Genomic DNA, 17413 nt, shown 5'->3' on the forward strand with positions numbered 1-17413 from the left:
ATATGTAAACTGATTCAAGGCAATATCAGTTGGATAATATATATCAGATGAGCTTTATTTTTTTTTTTATCCAAAAGGCAATGTAAGTTGGTTTTACAAATTATGTGGTTACACATGATGGTAAGTGAGAACCAGAATAGCCTCTGTTCTGTCATTTAGTCATCTCTTCTCCTACAGTTTCTCCTCATCTTCTATTGGCCATGAAGGGAAAAGGAACCACCTGGAAGATGCAGTTTACCATCATAATTAAGCCTGCAGGCCCTGGGTTCAGATTGCTGGGGGTTAAATCCAAGCTTACTCTTTATCAACTCTGATCTTGGGCAAGATTTAGCTTCTAAGTTTCAGATAGCCCAACTATAAAATGGGATAATCACAGTGAAAGATGGTCCTTCCCCTCCATGTTCTCAGCCTAACTTTTGTCTGTGAAAAAACTTTAGCCAAACAGTAAGTTTAATCAGAGAAGTGAGAAAATGTAGAAACAAAGGAAAACAGTCCCACAAGACTAAATAATAATAGTTTAGTCATTAAGCAAACTCAAGGACTTTTAGTTCCTCCTCAAAGGCTATAGATAATATTGAGCCTTATCCTGTGAGCTGTTCTGTAGATATTGAAACCCCACCAGGTAGAAAAAGTTAACTACATGATGGCCAGACTGTGGCCATGACATAAGCTGCAAGAATTGGCCTCAAAGAAATAGGAGCAAACCAATCCTGGAACTGAAGATTAACTGTACCTAAAACAATCAAAATGATGCTGATCAGATCACCGCATGACCAATTTCAAGATGACTGTCAGAGCTGACTGTGCTGTTTCTGCATGTAGCCCCTTCCCTCTGTCTATAAAAGCTCCTGCCCATGGATTGTCAGTGGGGGCAGTCGGCCTTTGGACAGGAGTGCCCCCACCCCCAGTTGCCAGTCTCTGAAATAAAACACACTTTCCTTCCCACCAGCTTTGCCTCTTTATTGGCTTCAGAGCGGCGAGCAGCTGGACCCCCACTTTCGGTTACAGTTTTTTGGCACCCAATGTGGGGCTGCTGTGCTCTAGCGATATCTGGATCCTGGGGGTTTCCGAGCAGAGCTGCAGCCATGACAATGCTCTGGGATGGCTGCGAGGAGACCGCTGCTTATGGCTTACTGGCCCTGAGAGGGGATTTTGGGGAGACATTCCTAGCACCTGCCGAAACCATTTGTTTTGGGGATCCTCCCTGTTTCTCCCATGCTCGACATTGACTGCCAACTGATGCTTTTCCTTGGTGGAACAGAAAGATGCTTCTGGGTGAGCTGATGAGCTCCAGGACCAAGTAAGTCCACTGCTGTGCACCTGGGCTAACTTCTCTTTTGAGCATGAAGTGCTATTGGGCATTTTGCTAGTTGGTTCTTACGTGTGTCTGACGTTGAGGACCGTTTGTGAGCACTGAGTGTCATTTGAGCATTTTGCCAATTGGCTCTGATGTGTTTCTGACGTTGAGGACCATTTGTGTTGGAAAAGTGTTAGTTTGGGACTCCATATGGGTCATCCTCTTGGGAGATTTGTGACAGTTCTGTCTTCCGGTGTGTGAGTGTGTATTCCATTTGTGTGATTGGCATCATTGTTGTCTTTTGTAAAATGGGAAATTCAGGTTCAATTCATTAGAAAAATTTTAGCTAAGAAATTATGACTAAAGAAAAAGGAAGATAATTTTTAAACAATGTATGGCAACAGTATTCTTCAGAATCCAGAGAAAATTGGTTAAAATGAAATTCTGTTAAAGCTCCAAAACTGGTTCTTTTTGCACATGCAGTTGGAGAAAGCCAGCTTGATAAAATACTGTTTTCAGAATTCTGACCCTGACAGAATAAACGTAGGCCTAAGAGAAAGCTTGAAGTTAACTCTTATCATGTCCTTGAAATACAAACACAGCCCACGTTGCCTGAAACTTTAGCGTTGGGTTAATTATAACTTTAAAAGATGTTTGGGTTCACTAAACACACATCTCATTTCACATTAAAGAGAAACTGTGCTATGAGAAAAATGTATGTTTTTAGAGGTTATGGAATATGTTCTTAAGTTTGCCAATCTGAAAATGCTGGTATAATAGTTCAATTACTTGTCTTTTGGTTTTGTTAAGGTCTTTTAAAGGTGAAAAAATCATAATATGTAATTAAAGATACTAAAACGATAAGGGAAACAGTTCAGTGTGTAAAGCAAGTAAGATATGTGTTGTTGGCAAGGGAAGATATAAAGACTGGAGATATTTTTGTAGAGGAAAAAAAGGAGAAAAATTTTGTCCTGGAGCTGGTTGCTTATGTATGGGGAAAATAAGGGACTAGTTAATATGGATCCAGAAAGTGATAAAATGTTTGTAAACAAGGAACTTTGAGAAAAGAATTTTGTACATTGTCAGGATTAAGATTAGATTGAATTTAATTAGATAAATGAATTTTGTTATTAATAAGAAGCTGGTGCAGGACTGGAATTTGGGTTTCTCTCTCTGTTAAGAAAAAAAAGTGTTCCTGGAATATTAAAGTGCTTTTGATAACAAATTGTAAGTTTCTTCTCTAGCTAATTTTGAGTATTCCTGAAGGCCCCTAAGCCATCTCAAAAGAAACATTAAAGTAACTAGGATTATTTGGTACATTAAGTTACATGGAAAACATTGTCAAATAATAATGATAAACATTCTTAGGCTATACTGAATAGGTAAATGTCATTAATATTAATGTTCTAAAAGTTATTAAACAAATACACGTTTTTGATAACTTTCAGATCAGACTGCTAAACTGAGTTAAAAATTTAAAGAATTTCAATACAAAGTTATTATTTTGATTTTAATCATTTTTTTTGTTTGTTTTTGTAAATAAAGTTGGTTTTTTTGTTGTTTTTTTTTTGTGGTACACGGGCCTCTGACTGTTGTGGCCTCTCCCTTTGCGGATCACAGGCTCCAGATGCGCAGGTTCAGCGGCCATGGCTCTCGGGCCCAGCCGCTCCGGGACATGTGGGATCTTCCTGGACCGGGGCACGAACCTGTGTCCCCTGCATTGGCAGGTGGACTCTCAACCACTGTGCCACCAGAGAAGCCCCGTGTTTTTGTAAATAAAGTTTTATTGGAACATACTCACACTCATTGATTTATATATTGTCTTTGGTGGCTTTTTTTTTCTTTTTTACATCTTTATTGGAGTATAATTGCTTTACAATGGTGTGTTAGTTTCTGCTTTATAACAAAGTGAATCAGTTGTACATATACATATGTTCCCATATCTCCTCCCTCTTGCTTTTAACCATATTTTTGATTCCAATATTTAGGATGGAAAAAAATTGTCTAGTGAAGTTGTCACAGAATATAACTAATTATGATGTGTATCACTGCTGGCTTAAAGTTTACTGCTTGAAGCACATGTACAATGTTTGCGTGACAATTGGGTATAAGTGATAAAATGTATAGCTTATAAAATATTTCCCCATCAGCATACCTCTGTACTTGTTACGTCTGATTAGTTTCCCCCCAACATGGATGACTAGGCAAATATATAAACAAAACTGTAGTCCTAGCACTGAGGGACATGAACGGACCCAGAGCAGGCAACTGAAGCACTCCGGCAATGTTGGAAAAATATATTGATTACCAATGCTTTCTATGGAAAGATTTGCAATTAGAAGGGGAAAATGATGGAAGAACATTTTACATATTGAAGTATGGGGAAGTCATTCTGGCTTATATATGATTTAATGTGAACTTTAGGCCAACCAAAACAGCCTGTCTGTGGCCTATTAAACATACACTGTACAACTGCTTTAACCATTAAGGGAAAAAATATTGACACATTCAGAGAATAATACAAAGATTCATTTTAATTATTATCCTCATTGTAATATGCCTACTAATTATCAAATGTCCAGGTACTATGACAAAGTAGTCAAAGAGAGAGGTAATGTTTTCATAATACAAAATATTGATGATAAGCTTGGACCCTGAGATTATTTCCAACTCTGTGTCCAGTCCCCAAATTAGTCAGGACTGAGCCCCACTTCAGCAGGAAGTAGCCAGAGCAGTCATCACCCCAGCCCCATTTCCTCAAGAGTTGGGGAAAATTGAAAAAGAAATGGAACTAAAACTGAGGTCCTCTGCCAATTTTATGATTAACCTCTCTATTCGAAACTTTATTCCCTTTCTTTTCTATACCTGTCCCTCCTCAAGATTGAGGAGTATCAAAGAAAAGGGAGGATTGAAATAGAGCATGTCCCTCAGTCTGCATTTTGACTGTGAAAAAAACTTTAGCCAAACAATAAGTTTAATCAGAGAAGTGAGAAAATGCAAAAACAAAGGAAAACAGTCAAACGAGACCAAATAATAATAGTTCAGTCAAGGACATTTAGTTTCTCATCAAGGGCTACAGATAATATTCTGAGCCATATCCTTTGAGCTGTCTTATAGATACTGAAACCCCCACCAGGTGGAAGAATTTAGCTACATGATGACCAGACTGTAGCTATGACATAGCTGCCACAATTCTGAGAACTGGCCTCAAATCAATGGGAACAAACCAACCCTGGAACTAAAGACTAACTGTACATAAAACAATCAAGATGACACTGATCAGACCACTGCATGACGAATTTTAAGACGACTGTCAGAGCTGACTGTGCTGTTTCTGCATGTAGCCCCCTCCCTCCGTCTATAAAAGCTCTTGCCCACTGATTGTCAGTGGGGGGAGTCAGCCACTGGACAGGAGTCCGCCCTCCCCTCCAGTTGCTCACCTCCAAAATAAAGCAAACTTTCCTTTCCACCCCTTGCCTCTTTATTGGCTTCAGAGTGACAGGTAACCAGACCCTACTTTCAGTAACAATAGTAACTACCACATCAAGCTGGTTTGGTGATTAAATGAAGCCTTCCCTGAAAAGTGCTGGCACATTGTAAAAGCCTAATAAATTAAAAAAGAATCCACAATTTTGTTTCTCTTCCATACCCTCCCTCATTCAAGTAACACCAATTTCCATGGCTTCTATCTCCTAAATATTTCCTGAATCCATATCCTTAGCCTCTAATCCCATGGCTATTGGCCTATTTCATTATCACTTGCTTGGACCATTGAAATAGTGTCCTAGATGACAGGCATGTCTTTTGTTTACCTCTGATCCATACTGTAAACTGCTACCATAAAAATATTCCAAAACTGACGACATCACTCCTCTGCTCAGAATTCTTCAATATCTCCTCATGGCCCAAGAAGACAAAATTAAAACTCCTAGCATGCCATACAAGCCCCTCCTGAACTGGCCCTTAGCTCCCTCTACAGCCTCACCCTTTCTCCCTCCCCGTCAGCAACACACCAAATGCTCCTACCTATTCTCTCCCAAACAGCCCATGACTGTCCTATGCCACCATTTCATGGTCATTTTATTCCCTCTGCTTAAATCTGGTTTGTGCTGATTGTATGTATCATTTCCCAAATCATATCCCTTATTTGCTTACCACTCTTTTCCAAGTCTCCACGAGGAAGTCTTCTTGGACCACCCTCAGATATACTTACTGTCTCACTTTTATATGTTTTCTTTGCACTGTCTATGTTAAAGTACTTAAAACTACTATAATTTTTGTATTGCAACAATCTCTTTCACCATTAGAAATGGAAACTTTTTGAGATGAAGTACCTGTGTCTCCTTCACCATAATCTCACCAGCATGTAAAATGGAATATGAGTCCTGATGGGTACTCAGTGAAGGAATAAATGAATGAATGAATGAAAGCCTAACATCTAAGAATTAACCTTCCATAACCTAAAATATTTGGCCACACATTTTGGGAATCCCAGGTACATTTCCTACCAGAAGTCCCAATTTACCTCATAGCTTTGAAATACCTCCCTGCTTAGATATTTCAGAGAAATTCTTAACAGCAACCCAATGCTTCAATGATTCTCTAATCAAATAAGCATAAAATCATGTTCTAGAACGTTCCACTCACTCTACCTACTTTGTCCCCATTTTGCTCTGAGAGACAAGATGGAAACAATTAGAGGAATACAATGTCCAGCTGTATTCATTTCATGTTTTAAGAAACAAAGAGTTAAATGTAGGGTGAAAAATGTAAAGACATACTTGTGCTTAGAACTAGCTGAAAGCATTAACTTTGTTAGTCATTATGATTGCCTCTGAAGCTTATGCAACCAGGCATGGATAGAAAAAAATTAGGCAATTGGAATATTTTGTGCATAGGGGGAAATGTTCTTCCTTTTTAAAAAGTAAACAGACAATACACTCAACAGTGTACAGGAAGGTAAAATTAGTAATGCTGGTGTGGGGCAGAGCAACAAAATCTATTTATTTTTCTGCCCCAAACTCTTCAGGGTTACTAAATTATTCTCCCAATTTAAAAAATTTCCTTAGCCCCCACTCACCGCAACTACAGAAAGCCCGCGCGCAGCAATGAAGACCCAACACAGCCAAAAATTAAATAAATAAATAAAATAAATTTAATTAAAAAAAAGAAAAAAAAATTCCTGCTAGGAAAAAAAAGTTCCAGTGACAAAATGTACTTGTACACCATATGAACAAACAGGAAAAAGGAAAAATACTGTACATTAGAAAAACAAACTGTGAGCTCTACCTGACAAGGATATAGAAAGTAAAAATGAGAATATAGTAAGGTGGAAGAAGAAAGAAGATATATGTGACTGGATACAACACCTAGTTTAAAATTAAGAATGAGTATAGTGACCTCTATCATTGGCTGTCTTATATTTCAAAGGCTCTATACCATTACTAGCAATTGGCTCTGAGCCTGATCTGCTGAGTCATACATGATTATTAAGAACACTTTTGCCTTTAGGTGTCCATTGCATCAATTTCCTGAAGAAAATGGGAAACAAAGAAAACAGGAAATTGAGTTTGTTCTCTAATTCTTTTGGAACTTAATTTTCAAAGTCTAAATATTCAAAGCAAATTAAATATGTAACTGCATGCAACTCATGACTGATTTTGGATTTATGTCAAATGTTCTAAAGATAAAACTATATCTGTGATGTGAACCTGATGAATCTTGAATAACTTTAAATGAAAACTACACCTGTTATAGACTGCACACCATAATTTTAATTGTTAGTCATTTATAAAACTGTTAGTTCTTATGTATTACAGCATCTTAATATTTTAAATTAAAAGTGTACTCAGAAACATCTTTTAGAGTTCTCTGATAGTGATCACTCATCCTCTTAAACTCTCTGGTGACAGGTAACTCACTACCCATCCAGCAACTTGCTCCACTGTGTGTATCTCTAACTCTGAAACACACACTTCCTAATGGTGAGTTGACCATGCCCCCCCAGCCCGGAATTCCCACTCCATGATCTTGTTTCCATTTGCTGAAGTTCCACATAATAAAATCAATTATTTCTACATTTTCAATGTCATTAGATTTTTTCAGTTAACGGAAGTATTTTTTAATCCTCTTATGACTGTACTCCAAAACTTGACTCAACTTCCACCCACAATGGAAACAACTCTACTTCTCTCCATCAACACCACCACTCCAGTCAAAGCCACCATCATCTCTCAATGGACAGATGGACCTGCTTTTCCCTCCCACTCTCACTCCCTCCAATCTATCCCCCAGATATCAGCCAGCATGATTTTTGCCAAAGAAGAAATTTTTACTATGTCCCAACCGGTTAATAACCCTTCAGTCCTCTCCTCAGTACTGGAGATAAAAATTCAAAACCTTTAATGTGGCCTGTAGAACCTAGTCATCTGGGACCCTGTCAGCCTCGCAGGACTTTTGCTGGATATTCTCTTCCTTACTTGACATGCTACATCTCCAGTTTCTTTCGATTGGTTCTACAAGCTCTTTCACTCAGGAAGGCTTCACAGATGTGGGTCTATGAAATCCTTTCTCCACTCTGTTTACTATTTGAGAACTAGTGAATGTTCAGGTCTCAGATTACATGTCCTTTCTTCATAGAAACTTTTCCCAAATCCCCAGACTAGACCAAGTCCTTCTGTAATCTTCCATTGCTCCCTTTACCATCCTTCATCAAATTTATCATAATTTTAATATACTTAATTCCATAAATAAAATAATATTGTTAATAATAACAATACGTAACAATACTTAGTGTATTGAGGGCTTACCACATGCTCTGTGCTAAGAGCATCAGAACCATTATCTCATTTAGGATTCAAAGCAAGCCCATGAGTAGTTACTATTGCTACCTATTCATCACAGATAAGAAAAGTGGGGCTTGAGAAGGTTAAGGTGAGTGGAAGAGTGGAGATTAGAATCAACTCAATTCTAGAACCTATTGATGTTCTAACCTTTTCATGTTGAACCTTCCACTAACCTCCTAGCCCCAAGAGGTTAGATACCAATAGCCAGGGAGCTGTCAGAAGGAAATTATGGGCCTGTTTGCCCAACGCCACAAAATCAGGATAATGTCTCTGTACTTTTTCTCTGCACTACCCTCCCTTATTCTTTGTGGCACTCAAATACCTAAGAAAGGGAGAAATTAAATGAGTAAAACTACTACTCTTATCTTGACATCTCTGGAGACTACTTGAATTTTTTAGGCAGTTTCCAGAAAACAAATAGCAGAGAATAGAAACAAATCATGGAGATGTGCAGTTCAATTACATTGATCTGCATTCATTAGCAACGAATCCAGTATACGCAAAATTCAGAATGACACAGTGAAGATTTAGCATGACCTCCGCACAACGATGGAATGTAAATCTGTGAAACATTCCATATTTTAGAGGCAGTAAGAAGACAGGCAAAAAGTGAGGACTATAGTTAAGTGCAGGATCATATGATAGTTCTATTTTTAGTTTTTAAGGAACCTCATTACTGTTCTCCGTAGTGGCCGTACAATTTACATTTTCACCAACAGCATAGGAGGGTTCCACTTTCTCCAGACCCTCTCCAGCATTTATTATTTGTAGACTTTTTGATGATGGTTATTCTGACAAGTGTGAGGTGACACCTCATTGTAGTTTTGATTTTCATTTTTCTAATAATTAGCAATGTTGAGCATCTCTTCATGTGCCTTTTGGCCATATATGTCTTGTTTGGGGAAATGCCTATTTGGATCTTCTGCCCATTTCTTTGATTGGGCTGTTTGTTTTTTTAAATATTGAGCTGCATGAGATTTGTATATTTAGGAAATTAATCCCTTGTAGGTCACACCATCTGCAAATATTTTCTCCCGTTCTATATATATATATATATATATATATATATTTTTTTTTTTTTTTTTTTTTTTTTTGCGGTACGCGGGCCTCTCACTGTTGTGGCCTCTCCCGTTGCGGAGCACAGGCTCCGGACGCGCAGGCTCAGCGGCCATGGCTCACGGGCGCAGCCGGTCCGCGGCATGTGGGATCCTCCCAGACCGGGGCACGAACCCGCGTCCCCTGCATCGGCAGACGGACTCTCAACCACTGCAACACCAGGGAAGCCCCTCCTGCATGCTCTTAATGAAAAGTTACACACATTATAAAAGTATAAAAACATAGAGAGGAATGGTATACACCAACCTCAGGATAGTGGTTACCTCTGGGGAGGAAGGGAAAATAGAATGATGAGCGGCCTTCAGTTGAATCATAACATTATTTATTTTAAAATTTTTTCTTAAGTAAACATAATAAAGCTGTTATTGTACTGAAACCAGTGTGCATAAACAGATGTTCGTTAACTTATGAAGTATTTCACAATAAAAAAGAATTTAAAATATTGAAATAAGGGTTAGCGATAGGTGGTAGAATTATATTTGATTATAATTCTTTGATATATTTATATATTTTTCAAATCCTTCCAACCATCATGATTTTATTTTATAATGATAGACAATACATGAGTTTTTCAAAAGGCTATAATGACCAATAAATTTACTTAAACAAAGAGCTTTAAAAAATGAACCAGTATTAAAAATCTCATTTTGGTGTTTTTAATAGTACAGGGCTGAGAAATGCTTGTTTTGAATGCAAGCCAATATTTAAAGGTGAAATTTACATATATCCAAATTTTAAGTGCTAGTCAGGAACTGAAATGCAAATAATTACAGCTATAATAGTTATTCCTGTCAATTTAGTTCCTTCTGAAGACATGACCTTAAATAAACCAGGATTATCTGAATGAGTTTATTCAGGCTATTACTGTACATTATTCTGTACAGAGCTATAGGTAATGACTGACTGTTTTTTAGAGCTGAAACATCTAATTCAATAGTTTTCAAAGATTTTCCAGAACTCTCTTTATATTAAATAATGGGCAAAATGTATGGAAGAGATCAAAACAAAGGTACTTTGTCTAAAGTAGGAGGCTGAGCCCTGAGTTCTTGCTTGCCCCAACAGATTATGCCCTCTCTCCCACCTTTAATCCCTTTCTCCATCAATGGCTCCTTCCGCTCTGAACAAAAACATGCTCAAGTCTCCTGATTTCTAGCCATCAGCCTCACTCTCACATTCCTTCACAGCAGAGTTTTCTCTACTAACTGTTGCCATAGTTCTACCTGCCATTGCCTGTCACCTCCCCTCCCCGCTGAAGTCTTGCCTCAGCCCTTACCACTTCCCCAAAACCACTCTTGATAATCATTGCCTATCTGCATATCCAAGGGATATTCTTCAGTCCTTTCCACTGAGTCATGTAATCATTCTATGAAGATGAAAATTCTCAATAAACCTTTCTACAGTGCAGGATGCTGTTGACCTAAAAAAAGCACTGTTACTTGTCAGAAACGTTTTCATGTCTTGTCTGACACTATTTTCTCTTGGCTTTTCTTCTTTTACCTCCTGTTTGCCTACTCTTTTTCAAGCCTCCCCAAGGCTTCCTCTCTCTGTGTCTGCCCCTTAAATGCTGCGGCCCCTCAAGGTACCATTCAGCACTTGTCTGTTTCACAGCCAGCCCCACCTAGATACTGATGACTCTATGTTTCCTCACCAGCCAGAAACTCTCTGCTGAGGCTCCTTAAACATATATGGGTTGCTTATTGGACATGACAGTCTTACTGCTTTAAAGCAACTCAAACTCAACATACTCAAAACTAAATTAATCACCCCCACTTCTTTGCAAATTCTTAGCTATGTCTTCCTTAATTACATAAATGCTGTTGTGGGTTAAATTGTGTCCCCCAAAAGATATGTTGAGGTCCTAACTCCTGGTGTTACCAAGGAAGGGCTTGCTGCCTGAAATGCATAGAAGCCAACATCATGGCACCGGATTTTGAGAAAAGAAAAAGGTTTATTTGCAGGTTGACCAGCAATGAGACAGGAGGCAAAGCTCTCAAATCTGTCTCTTGGATTTGGGGTTTGGTCAAACTTTTATGAGTTAGGGGTTGATATGCAGAAAAACTGGTGGGGCAGGTTTTGATTGGAGGGCTTTGGAACTTGGCCATTTATGGTAAGGTATGGGAAAAGAGGCTTTTCTTCCTGGAGAATGGACCCTTCACCTCTGAAAGTGAATCGTTAACTAGAAAGCTTAACTGGTGAACAAGTATCTGTAATGTTAGATAATAGCGTTTTTATTCTTAAAAGAAAGAGATATATAAAAAATGAAAATACTTCAAGCAAGAAAACAAACTACTCTTATCAAGTATATCCATCCATTGTACCACCAATTAATCTTATCCTCAAACATAGAATTCTAAAATTATGGGATGTTTCCTCTCCTATGTTACGTATACAATTTATATGGGAACGATACAGGAGTTAGGAGAATGACCCTCTACAAAATTGAAAATCCTTGCATAACTTATAATCGGTCCTCCATATACTTGATTCCTTCATATACGAGGTTTCACATCTGGAGGTTCAACCAACTTTGGATGGTGTAGTAATGTAATATTTTCTATTAAAAAAAAATCCCCACATGTAAAATAGATAGCTAGTGGGAAGCAGCCGCATAGCACAGGGAGATCAGCTCGGTGCTTTGTGACCGCCTAGAGGGGTGGGATAGGGAGGGTGGGAGGGAGACGCAAGAGGGAGGGGATGTGGGGATATATGTATACGTATAGCTGATTCACTTGGTTATACAGTAGAAGCTAACGCACCACTGTAAAGCAATTATACTCCAATAAAGATGTTAAAAAAAAATCCCCACATTTAAGTGAGCCCATTCAGTTCAAACCCATGTTGTTTAAGGGTCAACTGTGTATAAAATGTCACCATGGATTTAAAATTTTTCCTTCAAAGTTTATATACTACCTCTCCCTTTTTTTAAATATTATTTTTAGAGCATTTTTAGGTTTAAAACAAAATTGAGAGGAAGTTATGGGGATTTTTCCATATACCCCCTACCCCCACATCCCATCTCTCTTTTGTTCTCATTAACAGTAGGCTCAAATCAGCCCACACCTGGATTATCACAAAGGCCTTACTCCCTTAACTGCTTTCATTTGTTCGTTTACTCAACAATTATTTACTGAGCACCTACTATATGCCAAGTCCTCTCTTTCAGAGTTTTGCTACAAAAGAACAGAGAAAACTCGGTCATTAGCTGGAAGAGAAAAAGAAAAATACAAATTTTGTGCTTGTTTTTTAAGAAGGAAAACATGACAGTATGCTTGTCAATTGGTAGGAATGAGTCAGTGGAGGCAGAGAAATTAACGATGCAGAATTGAGAGGGCTGGCCTGGGGGAAATGGAGACACAGGGGGAGGCTTGGGTTCCACTAGGAGTGCAGGGGTGCTGGCCATTCAGAGACACGGGTGCACGTAGACATGGCAGCAGAGCTTATGGGAATTCTCTTCCGATAGCTCCTAGTTTCTCAGTGAAGTAGGGAGCCGTGTCACTAGTGTAAAGGTTAAAATTGAAACGCCTCCCTTTTGCTGTTAATCCAAATCTTACACAGTCAAACACCCCTCCACACAAGGCTTCAGCACAGATTGATTTCCTACTTCACTAATCTCTTAAAGCCCCTTCAACTACCCTTGTCCTTCACTAGACTTGCTCTGCTGTTCCCCATTGATGCAGCCGCAGAGGGGGTTGTGATAAATATTGGATTCTCTCAAAACACAGATTATTTGTCATTAATTCATTACTACAAAACTTGAAAATATATATCACTAGGTAGGTGATACTCATAATTAAGGAAACACAACTTTACTCATATGGCAAGAGTACAAAAAGAGGATAATTAAAATCTTTTGTTAATTGTATATGAATAGATTAGGAGGAGAGACCCTGTTAACTGGAAGTGTTGTAGGGATGGCTACTTTTCCAGCGGCTAAGAATTTGGTCAAAAACTACTTAGACAAAAATCATTCAAGTTAACACTGACCTAGTTTAAACTCTGACACTGATACATATAAATGTATAGAAACTTCTATCTAGTTATTTTTATTTCAATGGTCAAGTAAAAATTCTGGTGAAAATAAAAATTTCTTTAAGAAAATGAGAAATTGATCACCAATTAATATTTGCTGTCTTTGAATTTTCCACATATTCATAATTACTTTGCCACAAAAATTTTTGCCTTTTTATTTATAATTTATTTTTAGCCAATTATACATATCCTGTGTTATATGAATTAGAGAGAAGCTGGAAATCATTTGAATACCTTAAAAAAGGAGACTGGTTGAATAAATTATGATTTATTCAGATAATAAAATACACATATTTTAAAATAGTTTAATTACAGTTTAATACAGATATTAAAACTAAAGGTACAGGAAAGCATTCATTAATATCAGTGTGTGTGTGTTATTTGCATAGGAAAAGATTTGAAATTAGGACACCAAGTTGTTTCTGTAAGTTTTATCCCCACTCTGGGTTAGTAGGATTATGAGTTCTCTTACCTGAATTTTTTTTCTTGTTTTTGGCAATGAGAATTATAAAAGATAATAAACAGAAACCTCAATTGAATAGAATCAGGAGACCAGAAGGGGGCGCTCTCACACCCTTCAACAATAGCAGAGCCCAACAGGAAGAAGAAAGACTCCTTTTCTTTCCTGGCCAGAACACAGCCAATGACAAGCCCTGGACTCTTTGTTTACTACAGCCCTCCCAACTTCCTTTTCTTCTCTATACAAGTGTTTTCATCCCCTTGCCCTGTGGGGACTTGCACATGGCTCACTGTCGTTGTAGACCCCGAACTGTAATTCTCTGCTGATCCCAAATGAACCCATCTTTGCTGGAGAAATATCTGGCCGTCTATTTGCTTTAGGTCAACATTTCAGTGGCCCATACGGGGACCAGAGAAGACTCCCAACAGCTCCAGGTTTGGTGAACAAACAGGTGGGGTACCGAGAGTTGAGCCCATTGTCACTCACTACTTTTCTCACAGACACTGGCATTTGAAAGCACACCTTTCTTCTGGATCCAAGCTCATGGTGTCTTTGCATTTGAAACTCTCCAGGCTTTATTTGGGATTCTTTTTAAAGATTTCATCTTTTTACTTAAGGCCCTATTCTGTATGTAAGTACCTGTTTGGCACTTTGGTCTGATTTGAGATCAGATTGTTTTACTGAAATGGGCTGAGAAGTCTACTGCCCATTCCCTTTGGAACAGAGGCTGCTTCTCCTGAAGCTGCCTAGTCTTTGACTCATTCCTTCAGGAACAGTGATTGTTTCTCTGAAATGGTGCTGTTTTTCAGCCTTTGGCCTATTCCTTTGGAAGGGCTGCCTCTGGAGACTTGCTTAAAAAGTAGCCTTCAGCCTGGCTCCTCCAGGCCCAAGCTGTTTCCTTAGGACTGGCTGGGATTGGCTTGCAAGCTGTTTGAATTGAGCTATTTGTGCTAGAAGTTGTTTGAGCTGATTGAAAATTGTTCTTTATTCTACAGGAAAAACCTGTAGGAAATGGGATCCCAGATATCTAAGTATTTTGAGGGAGCCCCCTCCTTACAGGGACTTTGGCTGATTCTATGTTTAAAAACAGTGGTCCTTCCTTATGTGCATTTATAACTAAATGGAGTGATCTGACCAAAGGCAGTTTAGAATATCTATGGTCATTATGGGAAAATTTTGAAATCCTCAAAGTTAATTTTCTTAAAACTGGATTGGATCACAGTAGCTCAAAAATTTGCAGAACTGAGTGGGATGCTTATTTTTATTGGAATTTTGAGGCTTCCCAATGTCATCAGAGTCCAAAATTGCCTCTCTGCAAAATAATATTTTAAGGTTAACTGAAGCAAAAAAAAATGATTAAAGATAAAATGTCCCCAAAGCCTCAGACTCTTCTTCCTTGGCTTCTTTTTCTCAGGCTCTGTCTCTGTGCCCTCTTGTCTCTCTCCCTCAGCTTGTGGCCAGACTTCAACTCCAGCACCATCTTCCTCCTTCCCTTCTATGCCACCTACACTCTTCAGTACCCTCAAATCCCTCATACTAAGTGTTTCACCATACTTCCTCTTTTCCCTGAAACTCTCCCCACTCTCTTTTCTTCTGAACATGTCAGTACCTGTTCCTTCAAAATTAACCCTTCTGATGATCCAAAGGCTAAACCCTTAATTTCTTATATTCCCTGGACTAAAGCTGAACTGCAAGCCATAGTCAAAGATTTTCCCAAAGTAACTGAAGCTCCGATCTCACAGGTTTGATGAGGAATTTAAAGTAGTCATTCAAACTTAACAACTGGGTTCTCTGACTTACATAAGTTAGTTCATATGCTTGTCAATAAAGACAAAGCCCAGCATTGGATGAAACCTTCTGGTTGGGGAAGTCTTGAAAGGTCTTTAGAATTACAGCTGTGAGACTAGCCCACTAATTTCTTATAAGATCAGGCTCAGGCAATCACTAGGCAACTTCATTGAGCAATTCCTAGGGCTTTTCCAAAGCCTGTTGATAAGAACAAAATTCAGGCTTACACACACATAAAAAAATATGATGAATCTGTTCATTATTACTGACTTCAGGTTGTTTTTAAAGAAAATTCTGGTCTTCCTTCCTTCAGATGTTGATTCCACCAGTAGCTTTTAAGTCTATATTTATTAATGGGACCTTCCTCTTCTAGTAAAAAGGACCAGGATAGAATGGAAAACAATGTCCACTGCAGATTGAGTTAATCTGGCAAACCAGCTCTCTCACACTCTAGATGAGTCACCTCAAAGGAAGACCACCCAAATTCTTAATCTTCAGCTTTAGCAAATGAAAGCTCCCAAACAAAACTAAAACCCTCCCAGTTTCTGCTATTACTACAAAAAGCCAGGACGTTGGAAAAGAGATTGGTACAAATTTAAGCACTTAGATGCCTTCATCCCTCTAACCAGCCTTCCAGTATCCTCCCAATCCTCAGTGATAGAGTTCTGAGGAACTACAGGGGCTTTTCCCAATCCTCCCTCTTCATCAGTTTGGAGAAACAGTTCACCAGATTGGGAATTAACGTCTCCCAGTCCTAACTGACACCGGAGCCACATTCTTGGTGCTCAGACCCACTACTATAAAGCTGCCCCTGCCTCCGAGTAGTAAAACAGTTCAAATAGTGGGGAGCTCTAATGAACCTCAAGAAGTTCCTGTCTCTGAACCTATTCCCTTTTGTTTAGGCTCTTTGAGAGATACACACACATTTCTCCTTAGTTTCTCTGCCCTGTCCATGTATTAGGCCAAGACCTCTTAGAGAAGTATCACTCCAGAATTTCTTTCTCCCAAAAAGGGGAAATAATTGTACACATTGACAATAGTCATCAAAGTTAACTCTCCAGATGAATTAAATGACACTTTGACCTATTTTATTTGTCCCATATTTGTACCCTGATGGTACTAGTGCTGATTCTGGAAATACTGATCACTTGTCCTTCTTGAATCAACTACCACTTTCCTTATGTGCAAAATCTCCAACCGATGTTGGCAAAATTCACAGTGTACCTCCCATAAAAATTCAAACACACCCCTCAAAACCTCTTTCAAGGATTAATCAATATCCTATAATTAAAGAAGCCCTTCAAGGCATAAAGCCCATAATAGAAGCTTACAAGGCTCAAGGCCTCACTTTCTCTTGTACCAGTTCCTGTAACTCTCCCATTTTACTGCTGAGGAAACCTAAGGGCTGAGGATGGAGGTTTGTCCAGGACCTTCAAGCAAGAAACAATATTCTTATCCCATGACACCCTTTTGTTCCTAACCCTTATAAAGCTCTAACATCCATTCCCACTGAAGTAAATTCTTTACTACAATTGATTTATGCAGTGCATTCTTTAGTATTCCAGTTGATAAAACTAGTCAATAATTTTCTGCCTTCACTTGGGAAGACAGACAATTCAAGTGGACAATAATGCCTCAGGGTTTTACTGGGAGTCCTTATTTCTCAAAAGTCCTGAAGGCTGCTCTGGATCATATAAAGTTCCCTAGAGGTTCTACTTTGTTGCAACATGTGGATAATATGTTTTTTGCTCTCCTCAAGCCTTCTCACAGGAAGACAGCAACCACTTGCTTTGAGCTAAGCCTTAAAGGAACATGAAGTCACCAAAGAAAAATTGCAGTTTGCCCAAACCCTGTTTCTCTCTTTTGGCCAAATCTCTG

At 38.6% G+C, this 17413-nt stretch overlaps 1 non-coding gene across 1 annotated transcript; it reads left to right on the forward strand.

Annotated features, from left to right (window-relative positions):
* The first annotated feature begins 8619 nt into the window (after positions 1-8619).
* Positions 8620-8726, forward strand: LOC115804003 (U6 spliceosomal RNA). The gene has a single exon (XR_004024808.1). It is a non-coding gene; the product is annotated as a U6 spliceosomal RNA (small nuclear RNA).
* Positions 8727-17413: the final 8687 nt, after the last annotated feature.

The sequence above is a fragment of the Delphinapterus leucas genome, chromosome 4 (assembly GCF_059928025.1).
Source record: "Delphinapterus leucas isolate spDelLeu-1000000601 "Yukka" chromosome 4, BTC_Dleu_Yukka2, whole genome shotgun sequence".
Taxonomy (NCBI): Eukaryota; Metazoa; Chordata; class Mammalia; order Artiodactyla; family Monodontidae; genus Delphinapterus; species Delphinapterus leucas.